The sequence below is a fragment of the Ictidomys tridecemlineatus genome, unplaced genomic scaffold (assembly GCF_052094955.1).
Source record: "Ictidomys tridecemlineatus isolate mIctTri1 unplaced genomic scaffold, mIctTri1.hap1 Scaffold_138, whole genome shotgun sequence".
In the NCBI taxonomy this organism is placed as follows: Eukaryota; Metazoa; Chordata; class Mammalia; order Rodentia; family Sciuridae; genus Ictidomys; species Ictidomys tridecemlineatus.
In genome coordinates this window covers 130537-141445 of record NW_027521230.1, presented here as the reverse complement: position 1 = coordinate 141445, position 10909 = coordinate 130537, and the positions used below count along the sequence as shown (strand labels likewise).

General features: G+C 45.1%; 1 pseudogene; it reads right to left on the bottom strand.

The window, feature by feature from the left end:
* Positions 1-5007: 5007 nt before the first annotated feature.
* The window catches only part of LOC144372630 (olfactory receptor 2W3-like), a 30939-nt pseudogene continuing 25037 nt past the window's right edge, over positions 5008-10909 (bottom strand).

The window sequence follows — 10909 nt, the reverse complement described above, 5'->3', positions numbered from 1 at the left end:
ACCAGGTGGCGGTGTTGCATAGCTTTTGGCCACAATCGCCCTTTCTATGGGCCAGAGCATACATACGAGCCTTTCTGAGTCTGGAGTGATGGAAATTTAAGTATAAGGTCATAGCCTTGTGTCTTTCTGTTACCACTATGTGAAATCAAACTCTTTTCCACCCAACGTCCCTGAGAAGCCAATAACTGTTTATCAGTTTTGGAATGTATTATTCCACCCAATATGTGCTCTTTTCTCCAATATGTTTGTCCATGTCCACAGAAGTCCTCCTTGAGTCAGGTCCAGCTCTGCAGTAAAACTGTGGAAGAACATGAGGCCTGTCCTCACTTCTGCCATAATCTCCTCATCTAGCAACTGACTCAGGTCCAAAATGTAGGTGAGATTGTGATCATTTTTCAGCTGGCTCAAGTCAGACCTCTTTTCAGCAGATCCCAATTATTCTTAGTTTTATAAGCCTGGTGGGAACAACTTAGATGGCCCAATCATACATAGTCCTAAACTGGGATCAACTGACTATATGCACAGGTTTCTAAGTTCTAGCATCTAGTAGGCACAGCTTCCGTGCCCAGCCATGCTGCTGATACCACGGTTAAGGGTGATGAGTTCTGGTCCCTCCATGTTGAAGTATGGCATTAGAGAAGCACACCAAGGCAGGCATATAAATAGGGTTTATTTAAAATGGGGTACATAGACTTCTGCAGGAGGGAGTAGGGGGCTCTAGCTGGTATCCTGGTATCCCAGGAAGTGAGGGTGTCCTGCCTAGGCTTCCTGAGTTCTCCTGCTCTCTTCCCCTGGTCTCTCCTTCCTATGTGCCTTCCAGGCCCAGGAGATGCTCAGTGGATGGTCAAAAGGTGAGAAGCAGATGGGAGTGGAAGGGCCAGATGGAGCAGCCCAGGAAACATTAATCAACAACTTTCACAACTCCCTGTAGGGAGGGGCAATCCCTGAGACAGGTTACCTCAGCGGGTTATCTTGATAGGGTGGAGGAAGGGCTCTGAAGGCCTTTCAGTCCCTCAGGGGACAGTCTCCAACTTCCCAGACTCACTCCAATAGGCGTCCTTGATGCAACCTGACTCCATTTACCTATCTATCCTGACTGCCTGTCTGATTCTGGCTTCACTGCTACCTGCGTGTCCTGGCATCTTGACACCCTCTGTCCATACTAGAATCCAGAAGCTTTCTTTATTACAGGTCCTCTTCAGTGTGCCCAGGGCAAAAGGGAAGCTTGCTGAGGGCTCTTCAAAGTGCAAGGACCCAATCGAGGAGGCAGAAAATGGGGGCAAATTCTGCGATTCTGTCCTCAGTGAGTACCACTCCATCTCATGGAGGAGGTCCATGCACTTCCTGTGCTGTCGATCCAAAGTCAGAAGGTGGCCTTGAGCAGGATTCTGGAAACTTCCCTGGGACCCCAATAAAACTAGAGGGCAAGAGGGGCATGCTGTCCTGTCCTGTCTGGGAGGACCCTCTCTCCCTGGAGACTGTCCCTTTTCCCTTTCCATCCCTCCTAATAAAATCTTGCCGATACTCTGAGCACTTGGTCTGAAATCTTTCTGACTTGATGGCAAAAATCAGGGTTTGAAGGGAGTTCCCAGGGCCTCAGTTTCCCTGAAGGTCTCTGCTCTGAAACAGAGTTAAGCAAACCACGTTTGTTACCTGTCTTGTCCTGGCCAGCCTGGACAAGACTGAATTTCCATCAGCTGTAATCCTGTCCAGAGGACAGGCTGCTCAAGGCCAGAGTCCCTCTTCAGGGGCTAGTGAACCTGGAGTAAATATGCTGGCAGAGTGACCACCAGACAACTCTGAAGTCATCACAATAACACACTTGAATGTCTCTCCTCTTCGCAACCAGCCCTCCCCCTCATTCCTTTTACCCTACCTTAATTGCTGCCCCCATCTTAAGGGTGAGAAGTTCACTTAGGATTCCAGCTTTTACTCCTGTTCTTGGCCAAGAATCAAATTCTTCTTGACTTCTCAATTGGCATTTGATTCTGTTGCAACCAAAAGCTCAGTTCTTATTCCTATGCCAATTCAATAACGAGGACACGGTCTTGAGAAAAGGGAAAATAAGTGTTATTGCTTTGCTGGCAAAGGAGAAACACAGGGGACTTCAGTCCCAGAAGCTGTGATTCTGCCCATCAGCAGGAACAGCAGGGGGACTTTAAAGGAGCTATGCAAAGGCTGCATTCCATGAGTGCCCTGACAGGGGATCTCCAGGAGCCCTAGAGATGTGTTAAGATTCACAGGTTAATTTGGGAGATAACCACTTTCTAGATCCCCTGGCAGAAGTCTGGCTTCAGTGAGGCACAGATAACTCAAAGATAATCTTGTTCCTACCCTCAGTTAGGGAGGGGTAAAGCGAGAAGAGGAAAAGGAAAACAGTTCTTTTTAAAAATAAGAGCTATTTCAAAAGGTGCCCAGTCACTGTTACACTGTTTTGCTTCTACAGTTCTGAGTGAGAAAGGACCCAGCCTCGGGGTCAAAATTGGCAACACTTTGCTCTCTCTGGGATATTTTTCCAGAGGCTGGGAGTTTGGAACTTTCCAAGCTGCCTGGGGATAAGGAGCAAGGAGTCTACTCAGAACACTAGTAAGCTCCTTCCAAAAGGAGGAGGGTCCCAGGGGTCCAGGAGCTCTGCCCCATTCCCAGGAACCCCTCCCAGGGCTGGCTCAGCTCCAGCAGGATTCCTAGGTTTCATTCTGGGGAGGGTCTCACAGGGAGCCCAGTTGCCCATTCACCCTCAGCCTGACCACACCCTTAATCCTTTACACAGGGGACTTGTCTATTCACACCTGGGCTCCCCCGAAGCCCAGGAAGCCCCTCTAGGGAGATCTGGTTTGGTTCCATTTAACCCCACCCCAGGGCTGGTGCCTTGTGACTTGTGGTGTGGAGAGGAAGAAATGAGAAGTGGGGTGGGGACAGCACCCCACCAAGGAGTTGAGGGAAGAAACAGGGCAGGGAAGGGCTGTGGAGGCAGAGGAGCCTGGGCCACCTTCTCCCACCTCCTTTCCCTGGTCTGTGATGTTGTCCTGGCTCTTCCCTAGAGGTGTCTGCCCTCAGGGAAAAGGTGACCTGCCCCTAGGTCCTCAAAATGTGACCTGAGTCCCAGGAGTGAGTGTCACCTGGGGGATGAGGGAAGTGCAGACCCTCAGCCCTCCCAGGACCCCTGAATCAGAGTGTGCCTCCCAGCTCTCAGGGGTTCTGTGTGCACAGCAAGTGGAGGAGCCCTGGGGAGTCTCCCCCTGTCAAAGGCTGTAGAAGTTTCACACGTTGAAAGTTTGCTGTGCAGTATGAACCTCAGGGATTGTAGTCAGAGAGGCCCTGGGTAAATCCTGGTTCTCTTCTCCTGAACAAATCTCCTGATGCAACCTCCACATCTCAAGCACCAATTGGGTACAGTGGGAAGGATGCCAGTCACACTGGCCTCTCACAAGCACAGAGGTGAGATGAACTGGGAGCACCAGGTGGGAACCTGGCAAACACCAGGTGATTCTCACAAGAAAAATTAAAACACAACTGCAAAATCATCATGCTTCAAGAGTTAAATGATTCAAAATCATGTCACATGTGAAAATCTTCATGAATCCAGAGTGTTAATCCAGACATGAATCCAGACTTCAGGGACAATGACCATGTTTTGGGAAGATGTTACAGGTGTGGGGTCTTCAGGGAAACTGAGGCACGGGAAAGACTCCGAACTTTCAAAACCTGACTCTGTGATCACATCAGAAAGGTTTCAGACATGTCAGTCAGAGTAACAGGCATGAGTTTACTGAAGGGATAGGAAAACGGGGAAGGGGACACTCTCAAGTGAGAGACTCAGTCCACTCAGAGAGGAGAGGGACAGTGTACCATTCCTGCACTCCAGTTTTATTGGGGTCCCAGAGAAGTTTCCAGAAAGATCAGTCCAGGTCCACCTCTTGACTTTAGATTGAAAACAGGGTGACATAAGACTTTCAAGTCCCCACTATCATGGCAACCCTACGTCACCTTGGCCCATGCTGACCAGTTCTAATTGGATACTTTTTTTTTTTGTACCTGGGATTGAACTCAGGGGCACTAGACCACTGAGCCATATCTCCAGCTCTCTTTTGTATTTTATTTAGAGACAGGGTCTCACTGAGTTGTTTACAACCTCACTTTTGCTGAGGCTGGCTTTGAACTTGTGATCCTCCTGCCTCAGCCTCAGGAGTTGCTGGGATTACAGGTGTGCATCACTGTGCCCAGCCTGGATTCTTAACTATACATTCTTACAGGTTTTATGGTTAGGACGAATTATGCTTATCTTTCAGAATCTGGTCTGGGAAAAGGGTCATAAAAGTCACTCCCTTTAAACTATCTTGGGTTCCTCTCATCAATGCTAATTCCTACCTGCACTTCAATGCAGATAACAGGTAGTTTTCTGATGAATTTGACATATCCTGTCCACTTAGGCCAGGGAGGGCTGCAGGGAAATTGCTTTTTGGCAAAGAAAGCATGGGGGGGTGTCAGCCAGTGGGCCCATCTTATAGTCATCCTCTTAAACTTGTGTACCCACCATACTCATCTATCTGACAACAAAGGGAAGAAATCCCATGTAAGCCTGTGGTGCAATATGGGAGAGAAAACACCAAACCACACTGAACTCAGCCTTTGATGCCATCCAGGAAGAGACAGTGGTTCACACCAAGAGCCCAGAGAGAGATGAGGGATTCTAGATAAAATGACTATGTTAGAGCACAATATGAACTAATGACAAACTACAGAAGCAGGACTCAGAGAGGGGCTGCTTCCAGCGAGGCCCTGATAGGAGCTGGTGGGGTGAGGTCTGCACAACTGGGTGTGGGTGACAGGCCCTGTGCTGTTCTTTCATAAAACACACAACACTTTCCATAAACAGGTTTCCAGAAGGCCAGCCCTGCTAGGATGCTGAGTGCTCCAGGCTGAGACCAGTTCTGCTCCACAGCTCAGAGGCCAGCAGTGGCCCCACTGCAGCTGACCCTGAGGCTGGATGCTGGGCAGTCCAGGGCCTCACTCCGTGCCCCCCTTTCTGTTCCCCAGCAGCAGCCTTCTCAGTGCCCCCTTCACCTCCTTGTTTCTGAGGGTGTAGATCAGGGGGTTCAGGAGGGGGGTGACGATGTTGTAGAAGAGGGTGAGGAACTTGCCCTGGTCCTGGGAGGACCTGCTTCCTGGCTGCATGTACATGTAGATGATGTTCCCGTAGAACAGGGAGACCACAGTGAGGTGGGAGCCACAGGTGTTGAAGATTCTGTGTCTTCCTGAGGACAACAGGTGGGAGCCACAGGTGTTGAAGATTCTGTGTCTTCCTGAGGACGACTGGATTCTGAACACAGCCCTGACGATGTGGCCATAGGACACCAAGATGAAGACCAGGGGAGACAGCATGATGCCCACGGCCAGGACAAAGACAGTGCCTTCTATGGCCACTGTGTTGATGTAGGCCATGCGGATCAGGGCTGGCATCTCACACAGGAAGTGGTCCACCTTGTTGTGCCCACAGCGGGGTAATCGTAGGGTCACTGGAGACATGACCAAGGAGTTGGCCATTCCACAGCCCCAGGCCACTGACACCAAGCCCAGGCAGAGCCTGGAACTCATGATCACCGTGTAGTACAGGGGCTTGCAGACAGCCACGAACCTGTCATAGGCCATGATGGCCAGCAGCAGACACTCCACTCCACCCAGGCCCAGGAACAGGAAGAGCTGGACCATGCAGCCCACATAGCTGATGGTCTTGTCATGGCCATTCAGGTTGTAGAGCAGCTGGGGGATGGAGCTGGTGGTGAAGCTGAGGTCCAGGAAGGACAGGTGGGTGAGGAAGAAGTACATGGGCGTGTGGAGCCGGGGGTCCAGCCGAGACACCAGGATGATGGTGCTGTTGCCCACCAGGGTCAGCAGGTAGGCTACCAGGATGACCGCAAAGAGGACCCTCTACAGGTGGGTGCGGTCAGAGAAACCCAGGAGGATGAAGTGGCCCTGGGTGCTGCCGTTGGTCCTGTCCAAGGTGTCAACACCAGTAGTGACAAAGGCTGATGCTGGAACATGGACTCCTTGCCAGGATTAGAGGAGCACAGAGCAGGTTTATTTACTCACCTAGGCCCTAAACACTGGTGTGAAGGCTCTGCTATGATTACTGTCTCCAAATTATAGAAAAGGAAACTGAGGCACCTGTGGGTTAAGTAAATGTCACATGTGGAGAGGCAGAGCTGGTCTGCCCCAGGGAACGTGCCTGATATCTTCATCCATATCCACCTCTGTGCTCTGTCATTCCAGAGAGGAAAGGCACACACCTGCCAAGCTCCAACCTCTGCTTCTTCCAGAGCCACAAGTTCCTGAGCTCCTGTCAAAACCTCAGAGGCACAAAAGATCACTCCAAACAATCACCTGGTAGGGATTAGGAAATACCAATGCAGCTCATCCTTGAACATCAAGGTCCACTTATGCACAGATTTTTTAAAAATATATACAATATAAATATGCACACACACACACATATATGGATGTGTGTAAACACAGAAGTTTCTGTGTGGTTAAATAAAGCTAATGTGTCATGCAAACAGAGAACATGAAAATAATCCTTTTTTAAGAAAAAAAAGTCTACAAGGAGAAATTGTACTAACATATATGTAAGCATAAATTGAAAATACAGTAATTAAAACATAAGTGACCTGAGTGACGTGACATTTGGGGCAGAGGAGGGGGTTGTAGATCCCTGCTGTATTCCTTATGCCAAAACAAACCAAATTGCATATTTAAACATTTAAAAATGTTCAACTACTGCAAGAAAGTATGAAGTCTTTTCTATTTTCCTCCTCATCTTGGACTTGAGTAGATTTCACAAGTCAAATTTCAGTTCTTAAAAATGGTGAAATAAAATATGAATAAATCTGGATATATTTTTTAAAGAATCTCTGCTTCTAACGAAGTCTGGAAAATGACAATGGTAGAAGACTAGTTTGTAAATTTTTTTTTCAAAACGTTGGCAAGAAAAACCTATAATAACATAGAAATCAGAGAGGACTTGGAACAGCTCGGTAGACTATAAGTGATTCACAACCCAGTGACTTGTAGGTGCTAGGAATGTTCCCACTGATGACTAAGGCTATACAAATTGGAGCATAAAGTCCTTTGCTTTTTTGATAGGTTAATCTAAGAGTTGAAAACTGTGGGTGACACCCAGAGTTTAGGGAAGTGTGGGAGAGGAGCAGACTCATGACCCCTGCTAGGAGTTACCTTAGAGTAGTGCCTTTGGTCACATTAGTTCAAATTTAACCCAAAACATCACTTTTAAAAAATGGGAAATAAACATCACCTATTTCTCTCCAAAATAAATAAATAAATAATCAAAATAAATCCAAGCAGAGGGGCAGGAGCACCTGTCCTGCCACCCACACTTGCCTCTCTGTGGAGGAGGGCCCCTAAGGAGTGCAGGGCTCCTTTACCTTCTGGGAAGGACAAGTGTTTTCTCCCCGACGAATACTTACTCTAGAATAAAGTGGATCCTCTATTCCCTGCATGGAGAGGTCCCTTGCGGCCACTGGCCCAGTCCTGGTGGCTCTCTGCACCCCAGCAGTTTGCCCTGTAAACACCTTCTACCATCCCTGCCAAGGTTATCCTATTAAATAATCGACCACCTTTTCCTGCACACGGTGGATTTCTCTGTGTTTCTTGTGGACTGGTCAACACTCTTCCATGTTCTCTCCTGGAGAAAGGGTAGATTTCCCACAGCCCTTTACACCTGGCGCAGTTTGCGCTAGGCTCAGGGAGCCCCCAGCTGGTGACAGCGGTGGAGCTGCAGCCAGGGCTTCCTGACCTTGGGGAAGCTCTTCCTCCTCACCCAGCTAAGCGAAACACAGTCTGTTGATTAGAGTTCACACCAGAAAAGAAGTTCAAGTGCCTTGGAAAAAAAAAGTCATTCATATCTTTTGACATAAAATTTTATGAAAAATAAGTTTTAAAGATACTTTCCCCCCTCTAGTTTTAACTTATCATGAATAACATTTTATTCCAAAAAATTCTGCCTTCTAATTTTCAAAATGTTGTCATCATAGTCTAACACCATAGGTCTCAATCATTTCTGAAGATGTTTCTGCTTTCTTCCATTTAAAAGTATTTTCTTCAGATAAGTTTCTGAACTTTCCTATTGCTTTTGCTGGAATGGGGATTGAAGAAATTACCTTTTTTTTTTTTGGCCAGTAATTTGATTCACTGAGGCACACTTCTTAGAACCCAGAAGGACTCCTGGGCCAAAAAGTGCTGGATATTTGAAATATGTCCTGTTGCAGGTCAATGAAATTGGTCTTTGTAGACTTTCCTCTCAGGCTGATGGCAAAAAGAAATTCACTGGCCACACATTATTTAAAATTTCCCAGGGCTGGGGTTGGAGATCAGTGTTAGAGTGCTTGCCTAGCATGCATAAATCACTGTGTTTAATCCTTAGAATCACATAAAAATGAAGGTAAAATAGTTCCATTATTCCTTTGTTTATTTAAACTTTATATATATAAATTAGTTTTAAATGGTAAAAACTTAGGCTACCCATTAATTGCTGTGCTGTAGATATGATGTGTATTTAAAAGGATGCAAGGATTATTAAACCAAATCATGAGGGAGTCTTGGCTAACCATGAAGTTAGCTAACCATGGAGTTGCTTCTTAGTTCTTAAAAGCAGCAAAAAGACATAAGGAACACAGGATATCCTCAGGAGTCTCCTTTTCAATTTGTCATTTGGCAGAATGAGATGTGAAAAATGGGTTGCTCCTACTAGACTCTTCTTTGCTTTTTAGTTTTTATTTTGAATTCTTAATGGATTTGGTCATACTTAGGCAGGAGAACACGACTTCTTTAGTAGAAGATTTATTCTTTAGTAGAGATTTATTATAATCAGTATAAATGCAACTTGGTTTCACAATTTTCTTCTCCCCCTGAAGGAAAAAATCTCCATTTTATTAAGTGGTTTAGTTTATGAGAGGAGAAAGGGCATAGACAGAAAAAGAGGAGGAGAGAAAAAAGAGTTGTGACATCCCATAGCCTTGGCCATCAGTGACTTTATTTCAGTAAACACCATGGTGTTACCCAAAGCTCAGACTTTATTCTGATGACAATTTATATCTAAGGACAAGTTCTGGAGAAAAAGGGGGGAGGTGTATTGCTTTGCTAGCAAAGTAGAAACACAGGACTATTATTTCAATATGTAATTCTGTCAAGTTGAACAGAAGACCTTTAAAGAGGAGGTTTACTCTAAGATATCATCTCACTCCAGTGAGAAAGGCAGCTATTAAGAAAAAAAAAAGTGTTGATGAGGATGTAGGGGGGAAAGGTACACTCATACATTGTGGGTGGAATTGCAAATTGATGCAACCAATAGGTAAAGCAGTTTGGAGGTTCCTTGGAAATCTGGGAATAAAAACACCATTTGACCCAGCTATCCCTCTCCTCAATTGATACCCAAGAGATTTTAAAACATCACACTACAGGGACACAGCCACATCAATGTTTACAGCAGTACAATTCACAATAGCTAAACTATGGAGCTAACCTAGATGCCCTTCAGTGGATGAATGGATAAAAAAAAAATGTGCCATATATACACAATGGAATTTTACTCAGCAATAAAAATCATGGCATTTGCAGGTAGATGGTTGGCGACTGGAGAAGATAATGCTAAGTGAAGTTAGCCAATCCCCCCTAAAAAATTATTTTCTCTGATATAAGGAGGCTGACTCATAATGGGGTAGGGAGGGGGAACATGGGACGAATAGATGAATTATAGATAGGGAAGAGGGAAAGGAGAGTAAAAGAGGAGCAGGGGATTAGCAGGGATGGTGGAATGTGATGGACATCATTATCCAAAGTACATATATGAAGACACGAATTGGGTATCAACCTACTTTATAATACAAACAGAGATATGAAAAATTGTGGTATATATGTGGAATAAGAATTGTAATGCAAAAAAAAACAAGTACACGTATAAAGATATGAATTGGCATGAACATACTTTATACAAAGATATGTAAAATTGTGCTCTATATGTGTAATAAGAATTGTAATACATTCCACTGTCATGTATTTTTTAAAAATAAAATTAATTAAAAAAATTAAGAGATGATTTAAAGGCTACATTCCAGCTGTGCCTTTTGAGTGGTCATAATTCACCTGTAGTCTTGGGGAGATAGCTGTTTCTTAGAACTTCTAGAACCACCCCTGTAGTCTGAATTATTTAACTCCTGTGGTATGTGTTTGCTTGAGGATAGATAATTTGGCCTAAGGTGGGAAGAAAGGTAATCTTACTTCTCCCAAGTTTAGGAAGTAAGAGAAAAAGAAAGAGAAAAATGTTGAGCCCAGGAAAGTTGAAGTTTGTGGATGTTGACTTTGCTCTCTATGCTCTTCCATTTCACCCTCTGACTTCTTGTTTCTGCCTCACCATTATTAATCATTTGACTTCAGAACTGACCAAATCATTTTTGCCCTCTACTGGTGAAATGATGCACTAACATGGTAGAAATGTGTCAAGCTCATTGAGGTTCACATTCAGAACTTGGGAGAAACATTTTCTTCATAGGATAATGTTGTGACCCGTGCCCACATAATTATGTAAAATATCTCAGCACAGTATACTGTTGAAGAGGCATAAAGTATCCCATTCTGGGTGCATCATATTCACAATATTTTTTCCTGTGCTCATATTGAAGTTTCAAAGCAGAAGTAGCTACCTTTAGCTTTTATATTTTTTTCCCTTAGCACAAGTGTGCATGGTAGCACTACTTATAACAGTCATAATCTGGAAATAAGTTAGCTGTCCATCAACAGAAAAATGGATAAAGACCTTGTGATATATTCAGATACACTATAGCACTGAAAAGAATTTACAGCTACATTTGACAAGAAAATGAAACCAGACTAAAAGAAT